General features: G+C 47.7%; 1 long non-coding RNA gene across 1 annotated transcript; it reads right to left on the bottom strand.

The window, feature by feature from the left end:
* Positions 1–12,408: 12,408 nt before the first annotated feature.
* LOC119619728 (uncharacterized) lies at positions 12,409–16,939 on the bottom strand. Its single transcript, XR_005236228.2, has 2 exons — positions 16,413–16,939; positions 12,409–12,674 (listed from the first exon to the last, which is right to left on the bottom strand). It is a non-coding gene; the product is annotated as an uncharacterized lncRNA (long non-coding RNA).
* Between the last annotated feature and the right edge of the window lie 392 nt (positions 16,940–17,331).

The following is a 17,331-nucleotide window of genomic DNA, read 5'->3' as shown; positions in this document are numbered from 1 at the left end:
CATTCTCCTGCCTCAGCCTCCCGAGTAGCTGGGATTACAGGCACCGCCACCACGCCCGGCTAATTTTTTGTATTTTTAGTAGAGACGGGGTTTCACCGTGTTAACCAGGATGGTCTCGATCTCCTGACCTCGTGATCCGTCCGCCACGGCCTCCCAAAGTGCTGGGGTTAGAGGCGTGAGCCACCGCGCCCGGCCAGAGTTTCACTTCTTGAACCCAGGAGGGGGAGGTTGCAGTGAACTGAAATTGCGCACCGTTACACTCCAGCCTGGGTGGCAGAGCGAGACCCTGTCTCAGACAGTCCTGAAAAATCACTCAGTAGCTTTGCATGAGTTCTCCCTTCTGTGTAAACTCCTTTCTCCGTTTCTCTTCTGGTTCAAAGCTTCACACCTTCAAGGCTCACACCAGCCTTCTGTTACCCACCCCCATCCCCAGCAGGTCAGGTGTCAATGTTTTTGACTTTGAGAACCAATGATTCATGGCCCTAACCATACCATTGTGTAAGTAGACACTGTTTCTCCATAAGTTGTAACTCCTTAAGGGCAGGGCACATCTTTTATTTCTGTTTCCCAAACCTAGCAGGCTGTTTGACTTAAAGTAAGTGCTTGATAAATGGAGAGAGACCAGGTCCTTGAACTTGAGAAGGTTTTTCTAAAACAAAAACACAGCCAAAGACAGAGGGCACTTGTATAATCTTTAGGTAAGAGTATGTTTTACTAAACATAATGGACATTCGGTGAGAATCCTTCCTTTTCCCTCAGCCCTGTACCAAGTGTTTTACGTGAACTATTGTACTTTTTTGTTGTTTCTTTTTTGTTGTTTTTTTGAGACAGAGTCTTACTGTGTGGCCCAGGCTGGAGTGCAGTGATGTAATCTCAGCTCACTGCAACCTCCACCTCCCAGGGTCAAGCAATCCTCTCACATCAGCCTCCCAAGGAGCTGGGACTGACTATAGGTGTACACCACCACACCTAGCTAATTTTTGTATTTTTTGTAGAGATAGGGTTTTGCTATGTTGGCCAGGCTGGTCTCAAACTCCTGAGCTCAAGTGATCCAACCGCCTCAGCCTCCCAAAGTGCCGGGATTACAGGTATGAACCACAATTTATTTAAGTCTCAACATTTATGTGCTATAAGTAGTACTATTAATATCTTCATTTTGTAGATGACAGAAAAGGCTTAGAGAGATTAAGTAACTGGCCGAAGGTCACACTTAGTAAACTGCAGAAACTGAACCTGAAAAGCAGACTATGTGGACTCCAGACCCAAAACCCTTAACCACACTCCATTTGGCTTACATTATTAGCCTAGTCCTGAAACAGTAATGAGAATGAAAAACCCATGTTTCTACTACTGCACACATACTCTACTGCTTCATTAACCATTTCCTGTATGCCAGCATTTTGGCTAGATCTCCGTTTTTTTCCAACTCTTGAATCTAAAATTCAAGTATGAAACATTAATATTTAAATCCATAACAAAAAATGCATTTATGTATTCATTTATTCATTCTACAGATGCTTTTGGCAGGCTTGCAGTAGGCAGTGAGGATACAAAGATAAAATGTGCCCCCAAATTAAGGAGCTAATGCTCTAGTGCTGGGAGGTACATGTTAAGAAAGGACTTAACATAAAACAGGAGAATCAGGATGTGGCTGGGACTGAGTGGAGGGCACACATTGCTATTGCTGATCTGGGTGAGTGCTCTGCCAGGCTGTACGTGCACATATTGTGCTAATCCAGGGCAGCCTGGGAAGGTAGGTATTGTCTCCTACACTTTCCGCATGAAGAAACAGGGTAGCCAAGTAAGTAAACTGAGGTCACACAACATGGGCCAGGGCCTGAAGCTATGTGTGTTAAAGCCAGTGCTTTCTGCTATTCCTCTTGGAAGCTCTTTGGACAAATTCATGTGTTTCTTGTTAGGAAAATCTTCCAGAAACCTTAGCCATTTGGAAGGAAGCAAGAATAGTTTGATGACCTAGGGCTAGGAAGGCTCTGAAAAACTGTACCCTTGGAAATCCAAGAACATTATTATTATTGTTATTATTTTGAAACAGGGTCTGGCTTTGTCACCCAGGCTGAAGTGCTGTGGTGAGATCACGTCTCACTGCAGCCTTGACTGCCTAGGCTCAAGCGATCCCCCATTTCAGCCTCGAGTAGCTTGGACCACAGGCGTGCACCACCACATCTGACTTTTCTTTTTTTTCTCTCTTTTTTTTTTTTTTTTTTTTTTTCTGAGATGGAGTCTGCTTCTGTAACCCAGGCTGGAGTGCAGTGGTGTGATCTCGGCTCACTGCAACCTCCACCTCCCGGGTTCAAGCGATTCTCCTGCCTCAGCCTTCCTAGTAGCTGGGACTACAGGTACCCACCACTATGCCCAGCTAATTTTTTATTTTTTTGTATTTTTAGTAGAGATAGGGTTTCACCATGTTGGTCAGGCTGTTCTCGAACTCCTGACCTTGTGATCCACCTGCCCTGGCCTCCCAAAGTGCTGGGATTACAGGCGTGAGCCACTGCACCCGGCCCCTATTTTTATTTTGTATAGGGACAGAGTCTCACTATGTTCCCCAGGCTGGTCTTAAACTCAAGTGGTCCTCCTGTCTCGGCCTCCCAATGTGTTGGGATCACAGGCGTAAGCCACTGCCTCCAGCCCCAGGAGCATCATTAATAAATCCCTAAGACCTGCTCAGTACATTCACTTCTGAGACAGAGGGCCAGCATGACCGAGGTGCCTGGCAGAGGAGGCTCTGAGAGCAGAGGGGAGACAAAACAATGACACCTGGAGTGGAGGCCTGAAGGCTCATCAGAGCCCAGCAAGGGTCGTGTCTGCAGGGCATGCTAGCAAATGCGGGGCTGAGACAGCCTCGGGAGGGTCCCAGTGTCAAAAAAGGAGTAGGATTTGATGATGGATAGATACACAGGTCTGATCATGCAGGAGCTTTTCGGTTGTTAATGACATGGTGGAGGAAAAAGAAGGTGGGGAGCGTCACCTGGAAAAGGACAGCTTTGTATTCGCCAAGTTTCATCTGGATTGGCAGATGGCACATGAAGCTGATAATTGGACTCAACTGAGGAGGAAGTTTTCAGGTGCTGACAGGTAAATGCATCCCTGCAGTTCAGAACGCAGTTTCTATCACAGGCATGTGTGAACTGGCACACCAGTCCAAAAGCAGGCCAGGTGCGGAGGCTCACATCTGTAGTCTCAGCTATTTGGGAAACAGGTAGGAGGATTGCTTGAGCCCAGGGGTTTGGGACAAGCCTGGGCAAAATGGCGAAAACCCACCTCTCTAAAAAATACAAAAATTGGCCACACACGGTGGCTCAAGCCTGTAATCTCAGCACTTTTGGAGGCTGAGGCAGGTGGATCACCTGAGGTCAGGAGTTTGAGACAAGTCTAGCCAACATGGCGAAACCCCATCTCTACCAAAAATTAGGTAGGTGTGATGGCGCACACCTGTAATCTCAGCTACTTGGGAGGCTGAGGCAGGAGAATCACTTGAACCTGGGAGGTGGAGGTTGCAGTGAGCAAAGATCATGCCACTGCACTCTAGCCTGGGCAACAAGAAAAAAAAAATTAGCCAGGTGTGGTGGCATGCACCTGTGATTCCAGCTACTTGGGAGGCTGAGGTGGGAGGGTCCCTTGAGCCCAAGAGATACAGACTGCAGTGAGCTGAGATGACGCCACTGCCCTCCAGTCTGGTTGATAGAGCAAGACCTTGTCTCAAAAACAAAAATGAAAAGCAAGGGTGAGGACAGTGTCCTGGGGAGTTCTCTGTAACCCTGGCTGCGTGGGAGTGTTTGAACAGACAGCACCCTCTGGAAAGAAAGGTGAAACCCAAAGAAACATAAGCTGCTTTTTTATGGAGTCAAGAGTGGATCTCCCGGTTACTAGGTACACATCCCTGTATTAGTAATCCCTGGGAAAGAAATACAATAGATACCTTGTGGAAAAGGCCTGGAGGAATTGAGCTGCCCTCAATGTTGCATTCTAAATCCTTGCAGGTTAGCAATTTGCTAACCCAAGGAAGGCCTGTATAATTTCCCTCCCCTATTAGTGTATTACCAAGGGCTGCTCTCACAGTCTTCAGGGAGGGGCCAGTGACACCCAGAATAGCCCTTCATTTCTCTACTTGGTGGTTTAAGCCTTACATTCCCCTCCCATTAGATAGCTGAGAGAGATATATTTTTTTGGCACAAGGGGTTGTCCCATTCCCTTCTCACTTTGAACTGTAGTCTCCACTCCTTAGCCACCATAAACACAGGTTAAGAAATCTGCTTTTCCCCTCTATGCTTGCTGTCAAATAGGCTAGAAAGTGTAGAAAGTGGGTTCTTTAAAGGCCGGGCGTGGTGGCTCACGCCTATAATCCCAGCACTTTGGGACACCGAGGCAGGTGGATCACTTAAGCCCAGGAGTTCGAGACTAGCCTGGTCAACATGGTGAAACCCTGTCTCTACTAAAAATACAAAAATTAGACAGATGTGGTGGTGGGAGCATGTAATCCCAGCTACTCGGGAGGCTGAGACAGGAGAATCACTTGAACCCAGGAGGCAGAGGTTGCAGTGAGCCAAGATCACACCATTGCACTACAGCTTGGGTGACAAGAGAAAAATTCTGTCTCAAAAAAAAAAAAAGAAAGTTTTTTTTTTTTTTTTTTTGAGACCTGTCTTGGTGGTGTGCACCTGTCATCCCAGCTACTCGGGAGGCTGAAGTGCAAGAATCGCTTGAACCCAGGAGGCAGAGGTTGCAGTGAGCAGAGATTGCGCCACTACTACACCCCAGGCTGGGTGACAGTGAGACTCCATCCTCCACAACAACAAGAACAAAAAGGATCAGAGACAAGTGTAAGCAAATATTAGGAAAATGACACTCCCTATTTTAATCAAAACATGATCTCCTTGTAATGCACACAGTGTAAAGTAGATAATCTTATCCTCATTTTAGGGACGAGGAAACTGAGAATCACAGATGTTAGGTAACTTGCATCAAGTCGGCCAGCTCGATCTCTGAGTAGTGGCAGAACCAGAACCCGATTTGAACCAGCCTCACTCTAAGCCCCAGCCCTTGCCACAACCCCACCACCCATCAATTACATATCCACAAAAAACCTGTCTGGTCACGTATGAAATGAAGGATTGGAGCCGTCCAGTTGGGACTCCAGGAGTCTGAATGCCCCACCACAGACAGCAGTGATCAGAAAGAGACTCTTCTCTGGGGAGGGCTAGGCCCCATCCACTCCCCAGTCATCTCCCCACATTCCAGGGAGATGCAGTGAGCTCTTCTCTGCAACCAGCTGAGGCTCATGACTGCACTGCCAGGGAAGAGAGTAACATTGCTCCAGACCCATTTGCACCTGACTGCTCTAAAGGTTACCTTGGCTCTGGAAAACTTTGTTGAGTAAATTAATAACATAAGCAAGGGTGTAGGAAGAACTTTCACCTACCTCACAGAATTCTATACTAAGAGGCCAAACTGTTTTTGAGAACCAAAGGACAATGTATACAACGAGCCTGCTTATTCCTACAGAATCCTAACTGGGGGCTGACGAGATTGATGGGGCTCCTGCCAAGTGCCAGGGCCTGTGTTCATCTCTTTATGGACTGTTTAATCCTTACACTGGTATTATCCTCATTTTGCAGTCAAGAAAATAAACTAGTAGGAAGGAATAAGTAACTTGTCTAAAGTCATACAGCCAAAATTTTAACCCAGTGTCTACATTCAAAGTCCATGACATTTCATTTTTCTTTTTTTAAAAAAATTAAAAAGAGGCTGGGCCAGGCATGGTGGCTCATGCCTGCAATCCCAGCACTTTGGGAGGCCAAGGTGAGTGGATCGCTTGAGGTCAGGAGTTCGAGACCAGCCTGGCCAACACGGTGAAACCCCGTCTCTAGTAAAAATACAAAAAATTAGCTGGGTGTGGTAGACCGCACCTGTAATCCCAGCTACTCAGGAGGCTGAGGCAGGAGAATCGCTTGAACCTGGTAGGAGGAGGTTGCAGGGAGCCGAGATTGTGCCACTGCACTCCAGCCTGGGCGACAGAGGGAGACTCGGTCTCAGACAAACAAACAAAAAGGGACTGGGTCCAGGTCTCACTATGTTGCCCAGACTGTTCTTGAACTCTTGTTGTTGTTGTTGAGACAGAGTTTCCTTTAGCTCTCATTGCCCAGGCTGGAGTGCAGTGGTACGATCTTGGCTCACTGCAACCTCTGCCTCCCAGGTTCAAGCAATTCTCCTCCCTCAGCCTCCCGAGTAGCTGGGATTACAGGCATGCACCACCACACCTGGCTAATTTTTATATTTTTAGTAGAGATGGGGTTTCACCATGTTGATTAGGCTGGTCTCGAACTCCTGACCTCAAGTGATCTACCCACCTTGGCCTCCCAAAGTGCTGGGATTACAGGTGTGAGCCACGACGCCCAGCTAAGAGAAAGGCCTTGAACTCTTAAATTCCTCACCTCAAGCAGTCCTCCCATCTCAGTCTCTCAAAGTGCTGGGATTACAGGAGTGAGCCACTACACCTGGCCAATATTTGTATTTCTTTTTTTTCTTTTCTTTTCTTTTTTTTTTTTTTTTTGAGATGGAGTCTCACTCAGTAGCCAGGCTGGAGTGCAATGGCGTGATCTCTGCTCATCGCAGCCTCCACCTCCTGGGTTCAAGTGATTCTCCCACCTCAGCCTCCCGAGTAGCTGGGGCTACAGGTGCACACCACCACGCCTGGCTAGAGGTGGGGTTTCATGACGTTGGCCAGGTTGGTCTTGAACTCCTGACCTCAGGTGATCTGCCCACCTCAGCCTCCCAAAGTGCTGGGATTACATACAGGCATGAACCACTATGCCCGGCCCAAAATTTGTATTTCTTAAAAAGGATTTTTCAATGATAATTTTCCTCAAATTCAGAGCCCCCTTTCTACTAAGTATAAGCGACGGGTTTTTCTAATGATAACATGAACTCTCCCACTCCCAGGAACACAGGCAGCAGGCCAAGCAGTGGCTCTCAGTGAGGGTGTGGGTGTGGGGTTGGGGGATGGGCAGCCCATGAACACCCCAAGCTACTTCCACACTCCAGTGGTCAGGAGAACGCAGAATTGAAAGCAGGAACAGGAGTCTGTGGCCTGGAGCTCACATTTAACCAAATAGTTTTCAGAGAAATAGTTTTCAGAGCTGGCTCAGAAACACAGTTCTCCAAACCACAGCACTCTGCAAAGCCCACCTGAGATCATGCGATCACCATCGTAGGACAAGCAAACAGAACTCCTCGGCCTGGGGTCCTGTTTGCCAACAGGAAGGGACAGTGGACATCTGGATGTTGTGAGTGCCTCAAGTCACTGACTCCCGCTCCTCATGACCAAGGGGATGATGAGCAGCTGTTTAATAAGCCCCCAGTGGCAAACCCGGTGGCCGGGGGCCCAGGAAGAACCCTAACTTGCGAGTGTAGCCCCTTAGGCATCTCAGAGCCAGGGACAGGAAAGAAAATCAGGTTGCGTTGCCAGTGTGACTGAAGCAAATTACCTTCCCTGGGCTGCTTTCCTTTATCTATCGCTTCTCACCTCCCTCCGGGAACCCTGAGATGCCTTGGAAATCAGATGGGAAAAGCACTGTCACTCACTGCAGGGGTTGTAGTTATGCTGGTTACTGATGCCAATGTGAACACCAAGCTACTGCAGTGAGTCATTTGGGACAGTGTCAGCAGTCAGAGCATGGGTCACAATTGTTCCAAACCATGGCAGTCGGTGCTTGCTGCCCAAACTATTGTCTGAGTTTAGTTTTTAAGAAATTTAGGCCAGGCACAGTGACTTACACCTGTAATCCCAGCATTTTGGGAGGCCAAGACAGGCGGATCACGAGGTCAGGAGATTGAGACCATCCTGGCTAACACGGTGAAACCCCGTCTCTACTAAAAAATACAAAAAGAAATTAGCTGGGCGTGGTGGCGGGCACCGGTAGTCCCAGCTACTTGGGAGGCTGAGTCAGGACAGCAGCTGAACCCAGGATGCGGCCCTTGCAATGAGCCCAGATTGCGCCACTGCACTCCAGCCTAGGCAACAGAGCATGACTCTGTCTCAAAGAAAAAAAAAAAAAAAAATTAAAAAAAATTATAGAATACAAAGAACATAACATATACCATTGTTACCATTTTTTTTTTCTTTTTTTGAAACAGAGTCTCACTCTGTCGCCCAGGCTGGAGTGCAATGGTGTAATCTCAGCTCACTGCAACCTTTGCCTCCCGGGTTCAAGCAATTCTCCTGCCTCAGCTTCCCAAATAGATGGGATTACAGGCACCCGCCACCACTCCTGGCTAATTTTTGTATTTTTAGTAGAGACAGGGGTTTCACCATATTGGCCAGGCTGGTCTTGAACTCCTGACCTCAGGCAATCTGCCCACCTTGGCCTCCCAAAGTGCTGGGATTACAGGCATGAGCCACTGCGCCCAGCCCATTGTTACCATTTTTAAGTGTCCAGTTCAGGAGTATTGCATACATTCACATTGTGATGCAACCTATCTCCAGAACTTTTCATCTTGAAAAATTGAAATTCAAAAAAAATAAAAAATTAAAAATGAAAGAAAAAGAAAAATAAAAGAAGAAGAAGAAAAAAGAAAAACCGAAACTCCATGCTCATTAAACAGCTCCCTGTTTTCCCTCCCCCAGCCCCTGGCAACTAACACTTTACTTTCTGTTTCTATAAATTTGACTTGAGTATTTTTTTTTTAATCAACAAAACTCTTAACTTGCACTGTCAATATATTCAAAATATTCCAGTATATTCCAAAATATTCCACGGCAGGCCTGGGTCACGCTGGATTAATAAAGACAAGGATTGGCCTAGATGGAGTCACACCATCCCCAACCTTGGGTCTGGGTAATTCTCAACACCCTAATTCATTCTCCCCTGGCAGCTGGAGAGACCGGTGGGACAGCCACTCACTGCAGAAGGGGTGGTGACAGACGTGCTCATTACTTCCGAGGGCCTGGCTCTGCGCCGCCACACACTTATCTGCCTGCTCCATCTCTGGAGTTTATGGCTCCAAGCTTTGGCAATGGAAGTTGTGCTTCCACTATTAGCCAACACTGAGCCGGACCCCTGGTAACTGACACAGCTGTGCATCTAGTGTAGCTCGGGTTGAGATGACTTGGCTTTTTAAATTGCCTTCTCTGAATAGATATTTATCCTAAGACTGGATAAAAGACTAGTCGCGTGAAATCGGGTTTTCAAAACGGAACTGCCTGTGAGGGTGTGTGTGAGTATGGATGTCAGGTGGCGGGGGCTGAGAAAGAAAGCGCCCAGTGGGGCCTCCCATTCCACACGACTCACACATTGCTCACGTACTCACACCCAGCCCCCGCACCCCAACCTCAACACACACATGCACGGCTGTAAACTGTATGACTTGGCTCCTGCCTGCCTCTCCCAGGCCATCTCTCTCTGTGGTCCAGTCACCATGGGCTGTTTTCTGCTCCACACACTCAGGATTGCTGTGTCCTAGGGCCTGCTTGGTGTCCTCTGCATAGACACTAGACCAGAGCTCACAGAGCCGCCTCCCTCTCAATAATCAGCTCTCAGCTCAAATGCCACCTCTTTAAAGAAGACTTCCTTAGAAACGGCCTGATTTCTAGTTTCACCAAAAACTGACCCTGAGATGAGAATTTGGGTATATGGCTTATTTGGAAGGTGATCCTGAAATGAGTGAGAAAAGGAAATCCGAAAAAGCAGGCCAGTAAAGCGTGTGTCACTTAAGGAGCAGGTAACCACTGTAGGCAACTGGGGCTCATCCCCCAGGACTCCTGAGAGCCCTCGCAGCGTCCCACCAATGGTTACAGATGTATTTGCCTTGGAGTATTTCATTAAGCTGCATGTTTGCTCTGTGTATTTTTCTGTATCTGGATTTTACAATACAAGATTTTTTGTTTGTTTGGTTTTTTTGTTTTTTGTTGTTGTTGTTGTTGAGATAGAGTCTCACTCTGCAACCCAGGCTGGAGTGCAATGGTATGATCTTGGCTCACTGCAACGTCTGCCTCCCAGGTTCCAGCGATTCTCCTGCCTCAGCCTCCTGAGTAGCTGGGATTATAGGCACCTGCCACCACACCCGACTAATTCTGGTATTTTTAGTAGAGACAGGGTTTTACCATGTTGGCCAGGCTGGTCTCGAACTCCCAACCCTAGGTGATCTGCCTGTCTTGGCCTCCTAAAATACTGAGATTACAGGTGTGAGCCACCATGCCTGGCCATTTTCTGTTTTTTGAGACAGGGTATCACTCTGTCACCCAGGCTAGTGTGCAGTAGTGCAATCACGGCTCAGTGCAGCCTTGACCTCCCAGGCTCAAAGGACCCTCCCACCTCAGCTGATACTACAGGCATATGCCACTGTGAAAGGAAAATAAACCTTGGAACCCTAAAATCACTAAGCTAAAGGGAAAAGTCAAGATGGGAACTGCTAGGACAAACCTGCGTTGCTAGGACAAACGCAGTGGCTCACGCCTGTAATCCTAGCACTTTGGGAGGCCAAGGCGGGCAGATCACGAGGTCAGGAGATCGAGACCATCCTGGCTAACACGGTGAAACCCTGTCTCTACTAAAAATGCAAAAACTTAACTGGGCACGGTGGCGAGCACCTCCCAGCTACTCAGGAGGCTGAGGCAGGAAAATGGCATGAACCTGGGAGGCAGAGCTTGCAGTGAGCCGAGATAGCGCCACTGCACTCCAGTCTGGGTGACAGAGTGAGACTCCCTCTCAAAAAAAAAAAAAATAGAAAGTCATTCCTCTGCTCACTGAGATAGATGCATATCTGATTGCCTCCTTTGGAAAGGCTAATCAGAAAGTCAAAAGAATGCAACTCTTTGTCTCTCACCTACCTGTGACCTGGAAACCCTCTCCCTTCTTGAGTTGTCCCGCCTTTCCGGACAGAACCAGTGTACGTCTTACATTGATTGATGTCTCATGTCTCCCTAAAACGGGTAAAACCAAGCTGTCGGCTGGCATGGTGGCTCACGCCTATAATCCTAGCACTTTGGGAGACCGAGGCGGATGGATCACCTGAGGTCAGGAGTTCAAGACCAGCCTGGCCAATGTGGCAAAACCCTGTCTGTACTAAAAATACAAAAATTAGCTGGGCGTGGTGGCAGGCGCCTGTAATCACAGCTACTCAGGAGGCTGAGGGAGGAGAATTGCTTGAGCCTAGGGGGCGGAGGTTGCAGTGAGCTGAGATCATGCCACTTCATTCCAGCCTGGGTGAAAGAGCGAAACTCCGTCTCAAAAAAACAAAAAAGCTGTGTGGCCAGGCGTGGTGGCTCACGCCTGTAATCCCAGCACTTTGGGAGACCAAGGCAGGCGATCACCTGAGGTCAGGAGTCTGAGACCAGCCTGACCAACGTTGTGAAAACCCATCTCTACTAAAAAATACAAAAATTAGACAGGTGTGGTGTGGTGTGCCTGTAATCCCAGCTACCTGGGAGGCTGAGGCAGGAGAATAGCTTGAACCTGGGAAGCGGAGGTTGCCGTGAGCTGTGATCATGCCACTACACTCCAGCCTGGACGACAGAGCAAGGCTCCGTCTCAAAAATAATAATAAATAAAGTAAAAATAAAAATAAAACCAAGCTGTGCCCCCACTACCTGGGCACGTGTCATCAACACCTCCTGAGGCTGTCACGAACTCTTGGTCTCAAGTGATCCACCCACCTTGGTCTCCCAAAGTGTTGGGATTACAGGCGTGGGCCGCCGCTCCTGGCCAAAAATAAACTTTCTAAATTAACTGAGACCTTTCTCAGATTTTCAGGGTTCCCACCACCAAGCCTGGTTAATCTTAACATTTTCTGTAGGGATGGGGGCTGAGGGAAGGGGGAGGCCTCACTATGTTCCTAGGCCTGGTTGTGAACTCATAGGCTCAAGCAATGCCCCCATCTCTGCTATGCAGCCAATACAAGATTCTTTAAAAAGTTCCTTGGAGAGGTGAGGAGGCTGAGGTGCATGTTCACCGACTCCTGTCCCTCTTTGGTTGAAGGCTGCTCATGGGGACACTTCGGGTCATCTGGGGTAGAGGAGCAGAGAAAGCCCTCAGGCAGAGACCCAGGAAAGCCTCTGCACAAATGGGCACTGTCTGGAGTGGACGGAGAGGACAGGAGAGGCCCTGACGGGTGTCCAATGCCACCTCACCAATGTCACACCCACCTTCACCATGACTTTCTCTATCCAAATCCCAGGGGCTTAAGCTTCAGGACCCCTGACTGGCATGCCCCATCCAGGCCCTAGGAGAGAGGTGTTGTTACTATTATCCTGTGTTTACAGATGAGGAAAATGACACACAGTGAATGGAAGGAACTTGTCCACGGCTTGAGAGCAGCAGAAGAGGGCAAGTCTTATCCGCTGACAATTCCTTTCCTAATCTTTAAGGAATCAAAACACAATGATGAAAAGTTTAGAGGTTTAAGGTTTAAATAATGCTCTAGGTAGGCCGGACACAGTGGCTCACGCCTGTAATCCTAGAACTTTGGGAGGCTGAGGTGGGCTGATCACAATGTCAGGAGTTTGAGACCAGCCTGGCCAACATGGTGAACTCTCGTCTCTACTAAAAATACAAAATTAGCTGGGTGTGGCAGGATAATCACTTGAACCTGGGAGGTGGAAGTTGTGGTGAGCCAAGATCACGCCATTGCATTCTAGCCTGGGCAACAGAGCAAGACTCTGTCTAAAATAAATAAATAAATAAATAAATAAATAATTTCCAAGTATAGTCACAAGACAAAAAAGAGTGACTCATGAAAGGAGAGAGGACTTAAATACTCTTAAGTACTGGCTGTGGGTTAGCACAAGAAAGGAGTAAATGCAAGGAACTGGATAGAATGACTGATTTAGTGGCTGGGTGCAGTGGCTCGCGCCTGTAATCCCAGCACTTTGGGAGGCTGAGGCGGGTGCATCACCTGAGGTTGGGAGTTCAAGACCAGCCTGACCAACATGGAGAAACCCTGTCTCTACCAAAAATACAAAATTAGTCAAGCATGGCAGGAGAATCACTTGAACCCAGGAGGGAGAAGTTGTGGTGCGCAGAGATCGTGCCATTGCACTCCAGCCTGGGTAACAAGAGTGAAGCTGTGTCTCAAAAAAAGGAATGACTGATTTAGGTACAGGAGAGCAATTTGTTAATACACTTGTGCATAACTTTGCTCACTTTCTTTCTCTGTTGCTAAAGTAATTTGTAGGCCAGGTCCAGTGGCTCATGCCTGTTATCCCAGCACTTTGGGAGGCCGAGGCAGGTGGATCACTTGGAGTCAAGAGTTCGAGACGAGCCTGGCCAACGTAGCGAAACCCCATCTCTACTAAAAATACAAAAATTAGCCAGGTGTGGTAGAGCATGCCTGTTGTCCCAGTTACTCGGGAGGCTGAGGCAGGAGGATTGCTTGAACCCGGGAGGGTTCAGTGAACTGAGATTGTGCCCCGTACTCCAGCCTGGTCGACAGAGCCAGACTCTGTCTCAAAAAGGAAAAAAAAAGTAATTTGTAGAAATTCACATAAAGGTAGCAAAAAGGTATATAAGTCGTCCATAATCCCAGCTCTCAAAGGCCACCATTATGAACGCTTTTGTAAGTTATGAATGAATGCTTTTGTAAGTAATTATGAGTGCTGGGATTACAGCCTTGAGTCACCCATGCCTGGCCAAAGGAGATCTTACTGTGTTCCTTGTCCTGTCCTTCCCAGCTTACCTACCTTCATTTGTCCAATCACAGACCCCAGGACCCACAGACAACAGTAAAAGGTCCAAAGGTAGAAAAGCCAGACCAGAGGCCAAGTGCTGGGCTTTTCCCACACCATGTGCAACTGTCCCCTAACATTTGTACCAGCTGCTTCATCATAACCATACAGAAAATGGTACCTGGCCAGTCTCTTGCTAGGTTAGTGTGCAGCTCCCTGACATACTTGCAAGTCTTGTTCCAGGTCAGGTCTGTGGTCCTGTAATTCCAACTCTGTCTATCTCTCAACTAGAGGCGTGTGGGTCAGGGGCATTGCCTCTGACTGATGGACACTGAAGTTCTGCATCTCCTAAAGGTCACAGTAAAGAGGCATTGAGGGGTGGACGGCGAATGTTACCCTCTATTTGTAACCGTGGAATGCAGAGACATAGCCCCTGCTCTTCCCTCTGCCCAGCACAATCATCCTCCCAAAAGCTGGACCACTTAATCCCACTTCCTTCAGAGATCATCTTACCAGAGGCCTTCCTTGGCCAATCTCCATACAATAACCATCCCACTCACGCACACCCTTGGCCCTCTCCAGAGCCTTACCCTACTTTTTCTTCACAGCACATACCACTTGTTTTGTGTATATATGTGTGTGTGTGTACACATAAATATATATATTTGGATTTATTGACTGTACCCTCTACCCTCTTCCCACTGGAAAGAAAGGCCTCTAGGGGAGGAACTTTGGTTTGGCTCTTAGCTGTATTATTATTACCCACTAGCACAGCTACTAGCCAACAAATATTTGTTGAAGGGATTAATGTAATCTCTCCTCCCACTTATATTACTGTCCTTGCAGTTTCTAATTTCAACTTACAAGTGGACTATGAACTGCAAATTCCTACACTATGCACTGATGCTAATTAAAAAATCATTAGGATGGCCTGAAATGAATTTGGCTTCATTTTAATCTGCCACCTGAATGTGGTCCAGGTTCCAGGTGAAAACAAATACAGGATCCTTCAGGATTTGAGACCTGCAGTACAATAATTCCAGCAGAGATAAGCAGGGTTCCTGGAATTTGTCCCTTATCCCCTTCGCTGCTTAATCACACAGTGTTCCCTGCCCAGGCCAATCAGCATTACCTCCTGACTTCAAAATGCCCTTCTCCAGCTACTGTGCTGGTAAAAAAAAAAAAAAAAAAAAAAAAAAAAAAAAAAAAAAACCACTGTGAGGTCCACTGGAGCAAATTTTAATTTTAATGTGCCAAGTCACCAAAGAGCCAGCTGATCTGACTTGGCTGCCAAGGAAGGAATGGTGAAAAGTATGTGGACAAAAGAGATCATTTGTTGTTTTTACCTCAAACAATTCTCAAAACATTATTTCATATTGAGAATGAGACAGGCACAAAGGCACGTCTGGACTGTACATATTGTTGAAGGTAAATTCATTTGCTCAGTGAGTCAAGGTTGGCAGGAAATGTACAGACCTTGCTTCTGATGCTGAGGCTTCAGTCAGTCATAAAATTATCTAGATCATTTAAGACATAATTACTTCTATCTCAGCCAATTATTTCAGTAGAAAGTTTTTTTCTTGGCCGGGTGCAGTGGCTCACGCCTGTAATCCCAGCACTTTGGGAGGCAAAGACGGGCGGATCATGAGGTCAGGAGATCGAGATCATCCTAGCTAACACGGTGAAACCGTCTCTACTAAAAATACAAAAAAAAAAAAAAAAAATTTAGCTGGGCATGGTGGCAGGCACCTGTAGTCCTAGCTACAGGGGAGGCTGAGGCAGGAGAATGGTGTGAACCCAGGAGGTGGAGCTTGCAGTAAGCTGAGATTGCGCCACTGCACTTCAGCCTGGGTGACAGAGCGAGACTCCATCTCACAAAAAAAAAAGTTTTTTCTTTCTTTTCCAAAACAATCCTTAATTCATTAAAAGTGCTTATTTCAAAATATTTTATAGATAACGGGGTTTAGAATGTGTATATACAGGCCGGGCACAGTGGCTCACACCTGTAATCCCAGCACTTTGGGAGGCTGAGGCAGGCGGATCACCTGAGGTCAGGAGTTCGAGACCAGCCTGGCCAATATGGTGAAACCCCATCTGTACTAAAAACACAAAAATTAGCTGGGTGTGGTGGCACATGTCTGTAGTCCCAGCTACTCAGGAGACTGAGGCAGGAGAATTGCCTGAACATGGGAGGTGGAGGTTGCAGTGAGCTGAGATTGCGCCACTGCACTCCTGCCCGGGTGACAGAGTGAGACTACGTCTCAGGAAAAAAAAAAAAAAAATGTATGTGCAAAGAATAAAGTGAACCTCATGTGACTACACTGGAGACACAAGCACCTCCAGAGACCCCTGAGCACTCTGCCATTCCGTCCCCTTTCCTCTCCAGAAGTAACCAATATCCAGACCTTTGTGTTAACCACCCCCTGGCATTTATTCTTAATTGTTTTTATCTCTCTGTGAATCTCTCAAAAACATTGTTTAGTTGGAAAAAAACTGAGCAGTAAGCACAGACCTAGCTTTGTAGGAGGAGGGCAACGATGCTCCCACGGCTTGCAAGCTCCCTGAAGATGACCTGAGTGGAGCTTCCGGGCAGAGGCTGGCTTCCACGTCCCCTCGAGTTCTCCAGAGTCCCTCTGGGATTGTGTCACAGGGCGTAGTGTCAGTGAGGTGCTGGCTGACCAGCAGAAACATGGGCAAAGGGCATGGGCTGCTCTGGATTTTCTGCCTCTAGATTCACCACGGCTGCAGTGGGTGGAAACAGACCTGGAAGAGATCATCAGTGCCCCCGGGCGCTCTGGGAAGCAGGGCCTTTCATCTTCTTTAACCTGGGCACACCTGAGCATTTTTATCTCCATGTACAAGGACCATCGTTACTCTGTGATCACAACCCTCCACATGTCTGTCTTCTGAGTCACAGCTGCAGTTTGGACTGGCTGCTCGCTATTGCTAGGCGGTAGCACAGCTGTCCTCCCAGGAACTCCCTTGTCCTCCCCCGGGTTCAGGATCCCAGTATCCCATGTCTCCTTTTTCCTGGGACTACTTCTTCATCTGGGGGAGCACATCGTCTGATAGCTTCCCGAGAAAGGGTGAAAGGATGTAAATAGACAAGGCTGCCTGACACGACTCGGGGCGGGGGGCGGGGTGTCCAGGTGCCCCCCTATGCACCGCTCCTCTCCGAGGGCTTCCTGGGAGACAGTCCACCAGCTGGGATGTTCTAATTTGGACTCAGTAGAAACTACCAAAGTGGATGCAGTCTCAGAAAACTAAGAGGGTCAAGAATTGAGTCTGTTCTTGGCTGATCCCATCTCTGACAAAAAAAAAAAAAAAAGAGAGAGAGAATTGAGCCTGTTGTAGGGCACAGCATTCCAGGCACTGCATTCCAGCCTGGTCAACATAGTGAGACCCCGCTGTAATTAAAAAACACAAAAACAAATGGAGCCAGGAGGAACTTAAATTAGCATTGTCCTGGCCTTGGCATGCCTTTAGAAAAACAATAGAAAAACCCCTAGGCCCAGCGGTGCAAGCAGAGATAAGGGGAGCCTGTCAAGCACTGGTGCACCAAAAATTCAAGGCCTGGGCCCCACAGCTCCCTGGCAGCAGCATTTGAGCCTTATAAGGCAGCGTAAGCTGTTTCTAGGTGCTGAGGAGGCTGGGGA

This window comes from Chlorocebus sabaeus, chromosome 25 (assembly GCF_047675955.1).
Source record: "Chlorocebus sabaeus isolate Y175 chromosome 25, mChlSab1.0.hap1, whole genome shotgun sequence".
NCBI classification, from domain to species: Eukaryota; Metazoa; Chordata; class Mammalia; order Primates; family Cercopithecidae; genus Chlorocebus; species Chlorocebus sabaeus.
The sequence above is the reverse complement of the archived record's forward strand: the minus strand, read 5'-3'. Positions and strand labels throughout refer to the sequence as shown.